The sequence below is a fragment of the Neophocaena asiaeorientalis genome, unplaced genomic scaffold, assembly GCF_003031525.2.
Source record: "Neophocaena asiaeorientalis asiaeorientalis breed wild unplaced genomic scaffold, Neophocaena_asiaeorientalis_V1.1 scaffold330, whole genome shotgun sequence".
Lineage (NCBI taxonomy): Eukaryota > Metazoa > Chordata > Mammalia > Artiodactyla > Phocoenidae > Neophocaena > Neophocaena asiaeorientalis.
The window spans coordinates 4205476-4215470 of NW_020175667.1; positions in this window are offsets into that span (position 1 = coordinate 4205476).

Genomic DNA, 9995 nt, shown 5'->3' on the forward strand with positions numbered 1-9995 from the left:
TATATATATATATATATAATTGGGGTATAGTTGTTTTACAATGTTGTGTTAGTTTCTACAGTACAGCGCAGTGAAATAGAGTCAATATGTCAATCTCCCAATTCATTCCACCCTCCCTTTCCCCCCTTGGTTTCCATACATTTGTTCTCTACATCTGTATCTCTTTTTCTGCCTTGCAAACTTGTTCATCTGTACCATTTTTCTAGATTCCACAAATATGCGTTAATATATGATATTTGTTTTTCTCTTTCTGACTTACTTCACTCTGTATGACAGTCTCTAGGTCCATCCATGTCTCTACAAATGACCCCATTTTATTCCTTTTTATAGCTGAGTAATATTCCGTTGTATATATGTACCATATCTTCTTTATCCATTTGTCTGTTGATGGACATTTAGGTTGCTTCCATGACCTGACTATTGTAAATAGTGCACCAATGAACATTGCGGTGCGTGTTTCTTTTTCTTTTTTTTTTTTTTTCTTTGCGTTACACGGGCCTCTCACTGTTGTGTCCTCTCCCATTGCAGAGCACAGGCTCCGGACGCACAGGCTCAGTGGCCATGGCTCATGGGCCCAGCTGCTCCGCGGCATGTGGGATCCTCCCGGACCAGGGCACGAACCCGTGTCTCCTGCATTGGCAGGCGGACTCTCAACTACTGTGCCACCAGGGAAGCCCGCATGTTTCTTTTTGAACTATGGTTTTCTCTAGGTATGTGCCCAGTAGTGGGATTGCTGGGTCATATGGTAATTCTATTTTTAGTTTCTTAAGGAACCTCCACACTGTTTTCCATAGTGGTTGTATCAATTTACATTCCCACCAACTGCAAAAGTTTCTCCCCTTTTCTCCACAGCCTCTCCAGCATTTATTGTTTTGAGATTTTCTAATGATGCCCATCCTAACCAGTGTGAGTTGATACCTCATTGTAGTGAAGTCCTAGCCACAGCAATCAGAGAAGAAAAATAAATAAAAGGAATACAAATTAGAAAAGAAGAAGTAAACCTTTACTGTTTGCAAATGACATGATACTATACATATAAAATCCTAAAGAAGCCACTAGAAAACTACAAGAGCTAATCAATGAATGTGATAAAGTTGCAGGATACAAAATTAATGGAGGGAAATCTCTTGCATTCCTATACACAACAACAAAAAACAGAAAGAGAAATTAAGGAAACAATCCCATACACCATTGCAACAAAAAGAATAAAATACCTAAGAATAAACCTACCTAAGGAGGTAAAATACCTGTACTCAGAAAACTATAACACTGATGAAAGAAATCAAAGAAGGCACAAACAGATGGAGAGATATACCATGTTCTTAGATTGGAAGAACCAAGACATATTTTATACATAATTAACTCAACTGGATCAACTCAAAATGGATCATGGACTTAAATGTAAAAGTACAGAAGTACTAGGAAATAATGGGGAAAAAAAATCTTTGGGTTCTTAGGTAAGTAAGTGAAGAGTTCTTAGACTTCACACAAAAAGCAAATCTATGTTAAAAAAAAAAGCTGACAATTGGACCTCATCAAAATTAAAATCTTTTGGGGCTTCCCTGGTGGTACAGTGGTTGAGAGTCTGCCTGCCGATGCAGGGGACACAGTTTTGTGCCCCTGTCCGGGAAGGTCCCACATGCCACGGAACGGCTGGGCCTGTGAGCCATGGCAAAAAAAAAAAAAAAAAAAAATTAAAATCTTTTGCTCTGTGAAAATCATCTTTGATAGGATATAAAGACAATCTAAAGTCTGGGAGATAGCTGACAAATAGCTAGTATCTAGACTATATAAATAATTGTCAAACCTCAACAATAATACAAGCCAGAACAAAATAACAACAAAACTAAAAAGTTTAATTTGAAACTGGGCCAAAGAAATGAGATATTTTCCTGAAAAGTATATACAGATAGAAAAATAGCACATGAAAAGATATTTAACACCATTAGTCATTAGGGAGATGCAAATTAAAATCACAATGCAGTAGTCCTATAACTTGTCATGATGGTTAAAATAAAAAATAGTGACAACAACAAATGCTAGCAAGGAAATGGTGAAAGTGGATCACTCATAACATTGTTGGTAGAAATGTAAGATTGTGAAGTCACCCTGGAAAACAGGTTAGCAGTTTCTTACAAAACCAAAGATGCAACTACCATACAACCCAGCAATTACACTTTTGGGCATTTATACCAGAGTAACGAAAACTTATGTTCACTCACAAACCTGTAGATGTATGTGCATAGGAGCTTTATTCATAATTTTCCAGAACTAGAAAAAACCCAGGCTTATTTAATGGGTCAGTGATGAAAAAATATGGTATATTCATACCAGGGAGTACCACTAAGAAATAAAGGAAATGAACTACTTATATTCATGATAACTAGAGGAATCTCCAGAGAATTATGCTGAATGAAAAAGAAAAAAAATCAATCCCAGAAAACTACACACTATGATTCCATTTTTATAACATTTTTGAAATGACAGAATTATACCAAAAAAAAAAGATTAGTAGTTACTGAGGGTTATGAAGAGGTTGTAGGCAGGAGAGAAGTAGGTGTGGCTATAAATGGGAACCACAGGGATCTTTTTGGTGATAGAATGTTCTGTCCTTTCACTGGCTGAATCTTAATATCCTGGTTGTGATACTGTACTATAGTTTTTCAAGAACCAGTTACCATTGGTGGAAACTGGTTAAAGGGTACACATAATCTCCTTGTTTTATTTTTTAAAACTATATGTCAATCTAGAATTAACTTAAAACAAAATGTTTAGCTTAAAAATGTGAATAACATTAAAAATTCCTTTTGTGCTTGAAGGAGAAAAAACGAATTGTGGAATGTACTCAAGTAATCACTAGGTGTACCATTTACTACTGACTCAGTGTTTTAAATATCCCATTACTGTAAAGACCTTAGACAAAGATAATAAAATCAATCCTAATTAATTCCTTCTGTGTTCTTACACTCACAGTATATATCTCCTGAGGTGTTTTGGCCTAATTTGACAATAATGGAGATGGAAAACAATAAGATGATTTTGACTTTATAGAATAATGTACACCAGTCCTACATAATAAGGTTTTCTATCATCAAAAAGTACTAGTGCTTTTATAAAGCAAGACTGGGAAGTTCTAATAGTTTGTCAGGATCAGCTCATCATCGTGATATATTTTATATGAATTGCATAGGCATATAAAATAACATTATACTATTTTTTTCTAAGTCTAGGTTGTGGCTAGATAATATTTCATGTAATTTTACAAATGATAAGAATGGTACAAATGTGCCTTTTTTAAGTTGAGGTATAAGTTGCATGGATTGAAATAAATAGATGTAAAGTATACAGTTGGATGAGTTCTGACAAAAGCATACTCCCTTATAACCCACATCCCTATAGAGATACAGAACAGTCACATCACTCCAGAAAGCTTCCTCCTACATTTCCCCTCAACAACAACTTATCTGTTATCTCTTTCAACATGTCATTACTTCTTCTGCATCATGTCCTATCAAGTTTCTAAACTGTTATTTTATAAAGTCAGGTTAATTGTGTTTTACTTATCAAGTTGTAGAAGTTCTATATACTTTATGGATACAAATTCTTTTGTGAGGTATAACTACTGTGCAGTCATTAAAATTTTTAATTTTTGATAAAATTTTGGATTTTATTTATTATTTTTAATAGATTACCAGTAATCAATGGTTAATGATTACCAGGTTCTTTGAGACTTCTCAAAGGTTTCCAGGAAATCTTTGCTTATCCCCAAATTATGAAATATTCTCCTATATTTTCTTCTAGAAACTTTGTTATTTTAACTTCTGTTGAAGCCTGAGACCTCTCAAATATTAATATTTTTGTATGGTGTGAGAAAATGGTTGAATTGTCTTTCTTTCTTCAATATGAACATCCAGTTGTTTCAGGATTACTTTTTGAAAACAATTTTCTGTCTCAAGTTTATTGTTTTGGCATCTTTGTGTAAATTCAATTATTCATATAGCTATGGCTCTATTTCTGGACTCTATTTCATTTTAAAACAGTTTTATTGAAGTATAAATCACTTACAATAAAACATATATTTAAACTGTACAATTTGATTGGCTTGTCATATATATGTATATATGGCAAGTCCATCAAATTGTAAATATATATATATATATATATATACACCTATGAAACCTTAACCATCAAGATGTTAAGCCTATCCATTAACTCAAAAGTTCCTTCCTGCAATGCAATAATTCCTCCACCTTCCCCTCATGTATTCACCCATGCCATTGCCTAGCAACAACTGATCTACTTTCCTTCCCTAAGGGTTAGTTTGTATTTGCTAGAATTTTATATAAATGGGATCATACAGCATGTATTCCCTCTAATCTGTCATTTTTGCTCAGCATAATTATCCTGATATTAATCTATGGTGTATCATATATCAAGAATTCATTTATTCATTTTCATTGTTAAGTAATACATCATTGTATGATAGATACACCATAGTTTGTTTATTCAATCAAATGTTGAAGGACTGGGACCTCCCTGGTGGTCCAGTGGTTAAGACTTCACCTTCCCATGCTGGTGTTATGGATTCGATCACTGGTCAGGGAGCTAAGATCCCACATGCCTCACTACCAAAACTCCAAAACATAAAAAAACAGAAGCGATGTTGTAACAAATTCAATAAAGACTTTAAAAATGGTCCACATCGAATGTTGGGAAGATGGCGGAAGAGTAAGACGTGGAGATCGCCTTCCTCCTCACGGATACACCAGAAATAAGCTGTTTTGCAGTTTTGTCTTTTACAAATTAAGCTGCTATGAACATTTATATATAAATATTTTCATAGACTTACACTTCAATTTGCCTTTGGCAAACAAAGGGAAATTGGAAATTGAATGGCTTAGATAATATGGTAAGTGTTGTAAGTCCATGTTTAACTTTTTAAGGAATGCCAAACTCTACAAAGCTACGTATTTGTTTAAAACAAATAGCTCTCTTACCTACCACTTCATCTTTGCTGGAAGTGAAAGATTCATGCTCATTGTTGATGTTTGTATATCTTTATACCAGTACCAGACTAGTGGTCCTACACAGTGTTTTCATATCAGAAAAAATTTACTTTTATTTTTCATGACTCTTTTGCCTGTGCTGGTCCCGTTGCATTTCCATATAAATCATAGTATCAGCTTCCTGTTTTTCACATGCACACAAAATCTATGTTTGCATTTTTATTGAGGTTGTATTGACCCTGTAGATAAATTTGGAAATAATTGATATCTTAATAGTATTTAATCTTCCAATAAAAAAATATGTTCATGTAACCATAACTTAGGCCAACTTTAATTTATCTCACCAAGGTTTGTGTTTTTTAATGTAGAAATTTTGAACATTTTTAAATTAAATTTGTTTCCAGATATTTTAAGTGTTTTGTTGCTATTGGAAATTGTATTGTGTTTCTTAATTTTCTAATTGTTTTTTTCTAGCATATAGATATAAATCTGTACATATATAGATATATAATTATACTCTGCAATTTGCTTAAATTACTAATTTAGTTGCACTTGTTTTTTTGTGTATCATTTAAGCTTTTCTATGGAAATAAAATTTTATTCTCTGACAAACAAAATTGTACTGGCTAAACCCTCCAGTAAAATGACAAAAAGTTATAGGCACCCATTTGGAAATGAAGAAGTAAAGCAATCCTATTCTTATTCATAGGAAATAGATGATACAATCCTGTGTGTAGAAAATCTTGAGGCATCTACATAATAACGACTGGAATTAGTAAATGAGTTTAGCAAAAAACAGATCAATATACTGAAAGACTGAATTTGCCAATAAACAATGGACAAACTGTATATGACGAGAGAATTCTGCCACACAGCCACTGAAGCAATCAGTGTAAAACAGTCAGGAATTAGTCAATGAATACACTCTTATTATTTGTTTCCACTTCCATCTCAGGATCAATTAGACAAAACCAAATATGCTCCCTAAACCAAATACATAAAACAGTCCTAGTTAGCCCACCAACAACTTCTCTATGCCAGCAAACCCCCAATCAGAGCATACCCGAAGCCCTTCACTGTTTTCCTCTATCATCTTCCCATTCCCCTGTTTGTCTTTGATTTTCTGACAAAACAAATGATGATAGCTAACTCTCTTATTTTATAGCAAGCTCTGAAGAAATTGCTTCTGTTTGTTCTCATTTGGGAGTCTTCATTTACTTTCAAAATATACAATATATTCTTATATATTTGCAGCAAATAATAGGAATATAAATTAAAAAAAATTAACTACATTCATTGTAGCATCAAAAGGAATACAATACTCTGGGGGAAAATTTAACAAAGGTAGCACAGCATCTGTATACTGCAAGCAACAAAACATTGCTGAGATAATTAAAAAAATATAAAAAATAACAAATGGACAGATATTCCCACTTTGTGAATTTGAGGAATCAGTACTTTTATAATAAAGGAATATCTTTCAGAATGGTGGTAGGAAGAGGGAGATAGACACTCATTGCAGTGAAACAGCTATTTAACTGCTGAAATTTACAAAAATAACCTTTCACAGTTTGAGGGGGTTGTCCTAAGATAACAAAGCAAATAGAAGAACATACATTCAAGAAAATCTCAGAAAAGGGAGAGTCTATGGCATTTGAGCCATAACCTACACCCTCTCCTCCTGGTCTGGCTCAGTATGTTAGAAGCTCCACTCTGGGTATATGCAGTCAAAATGATTGGGCTCCCTCTCCACATAGCTTTAGTCTAGGTACTATAGTTTCACTCTGGAGAGGTTGGCATAGAACTTTTTCACCACCTCAGCTTCATTTGTAGAAGTTCAATTTTGGGTAGGCTCAGTGAAGAACACTAAGTCTCTCTTCCTGCACTCTGCATCCTTGCATAGGATGGAAACTCTACTCGGTATGACAAACTCAGCATATGGACTTCAAACACCACTGCTACAGATTGATGGTAGGGTGAAAGTTCCATACCAGGAAGACAACCCAAGAAATCAAGGGCTACTGTCCCCACACAGAGCCTCACTCACAAAGCAGGGTGTCACTCTGGGAGAAGCTGGTCATTATCCTGCTCCTAGCTCCAGGACAGTGGCATAGAAACATGAAGACAGTTCCACATTCAATAGAGAATATCAGTAAAGAGATAGAAAAACTTTAAAAAGAACTAGATGAAAAAAGTTTGAAAAGTACAATAACTAAAAAAAAAAAAAAATTAGAGGGGCTCAAAAGTAGATATAAGCTGGCAGAAGAAAGGATTGACAAACTTAATAATAAGTTGATAGGAATGATGAAATTTTAAAAAGAGAGAAGTAAAAGAAACTCAGAAAAAAAAATGCTAAGATACCATTAAATGCACCAATACACACATAATGGGAGCCCCAGAAAGAGAGAAAGAGAAAAATGAACAAACTTTTTTTTTAAGAAATAATGGATGAAAACTTTGTAAAATCTGATGAAAAATATTAACCTACTCATCCAAGAAGCACAGCAAACTCTAAGTGGGTTAATGTAAACAGGTCCAGAACCCAGAGACATAATAGTCAAAATGTTAATACAAGAAAAAAATGTTAATAAAGACAAAGAGAAAAATTTTAAAGCAGCAAGAAAATATAACTCCTCACAAAAAGACCCCCAAAATATTAACGTGTTATTCATCATAAGAAATAATAAAAGTCAGAGGGAGTGGGTTGACATATATAAAGTGTAGAAGGAAAAAAGTGGCCAAATGAGAATTTTATTTGAGTCAAACTACCTTTCAGAAATGAATAAAGACATCCACAGATAAACAAAAACTGAGAAATTTACTTGATAGCAGACCTGACCTATAAGATGTTCTAAAGGAATTTCTTCAGACTGAGAGCAAGTGACACCAGAGAGTAATTTAAATCTATACTTTTAAGAAAAGAGCCCAGGAAAGATAGTTATATAGGTATTTTATTTAATTATATATATCCTTTCCTTTATTTTTATAATTGGTTTAAAAACCAAATTAATAAATAATATGTATATAATTGTATTTTGATGTCTATTACACATAAAACTATAATATGTTTGACAATAAACACAAAGGAGTTGAGTGGGAAAAAACATGCACTGGAGAAAGAAAATAAAACCAAATGATAAGGCAAATCCACAGGAGAAATAAAGAGAACCAAAAAGGGAAAATAAGAAAACTATATGACAATATAGTTTATTGTCATATAGTTTTCTTATTTTAGAAATATATTCTTGTTCTTCTTTCTTCTCTAGCTACTTTAAATGCCTAAATCATAAAAAGTAATATTTATAATGATATATTGTTGGATTAGTCACACATATAGCAGTAACTGTATAAAAATAACAGCAAAAAAAGAGGGAGTAAAACTAGAGCTATTAGGAATAAACTTTCTGTCTTACTGAAAATTAGTATAAATATGAATTATATCTATGTTAAGATGAATATTGTGAGCACTATAGCAACGACTAAGAAAATAACTCAAATACTTGAAAAAAAAAAAGGATCACGTGAATTAAAATAACACACTAGAAAATATCTGTCTAATACAAAAGAAGGCAAAAAAGAGTTAAAGGAACAACAACAACAAATATGAGGCATATAAATATGCAAAAGTAAAACAACTGATAGATAAATCAAGCCATACTAATAATAACATTAAATGTGAATAATTTAAACAATCTAGTCAAAGGTAGAAACTGTCAGACTGGATTAAAAAAAAAAAAAGACCCAATTATGTGCTATCTTCAGAAGTCACACACTTGATTCAAGATACAAATAGATTGAAGGTAAAGGATGAAGAAAGATATAATATGCAAATAGCAATCATAAAAAGCTGGAATGGCTATACTAACATTAGCCCAAGATAAACTTGAAATAAAAAGAGAAAATAAAACATGAATAGAGATAAAGAAAGGTTTTAGGGTCAGAAAGATAGAAAAATAAAAAATGTATGTCCATCTAAAAGCAGAGCCCCAAAATACATGAAGAAAAAACCTTCAAAATTGAAGAGAAAATAGAACATATAACAATAATAATAGTTGGAGATTTCAAAACTCTATTTTTAATAACTTAAGGAATAAATAGAATACTCACATGGATATAGAAGATGAAAAATACTCTAAATCAACTAGACATGATTTACCCCTCTACATCACTGCATCCTGAAATAGCACAATACAAACATGGAATATTCACTAGGATTGACCACAACCTAGGCCATAAAATAAGCACCAAGAAATATGAAATGATTGAAATCATACCAAGTATATTCTTCAACAAAAATGGAATAATTTTAGAAATTAAGAAGAGAAGGAAGTTTGATAACTTTACAAATATGTGGAAATTAAGTTAGAGTTCTAAAAATACCAGTGGCTCAAAGAAGGTAAATTAGAAAATATTTGAAGAAGGAAAAGATAAACACAACATACCAAAATTTATGGGATGCACCTGAAGCAGTGTTTATAGGAAAAACATGTAGCTGTAAAACACCTTTATTTAAAAAGAAGAAATATTTCAAAGAGTGTTAAGCAAAATAAAGACCCTCTTCGAAGATGCCCACGTCTTAATCCCTGGCATCTGTGAGTATGTTATCTCTCATACTTCATGCCAAAAGGCAACGAAATGTGAAGATAGAATTATGTTTACTAATCAGCTGACCTTAAAGTAGTGGGATTATTCTGGATTATATAGGTAGAACAAATGTAAGTACACAGATCTTTTTTTTTTTTTTTTAACATCTTTATTGGAGCATAATTTCTTTACAATGGTGTGTTAGTTTCTGCTTTATAACAAAGTGAATCAGTTATACATATACATATGCTTCCATATCTCTTCCCTCTTGAGTGTCCCTCCCGCCCACCCTCCCTATCCCACCCCTCTAGGTGGTCACAAACCACCTAGAATATTAGAAAATTCAAATATTCTATTGAAGAATAGAAAATCAATACAGAAAAATAGATGAAAACCATAGGTGAT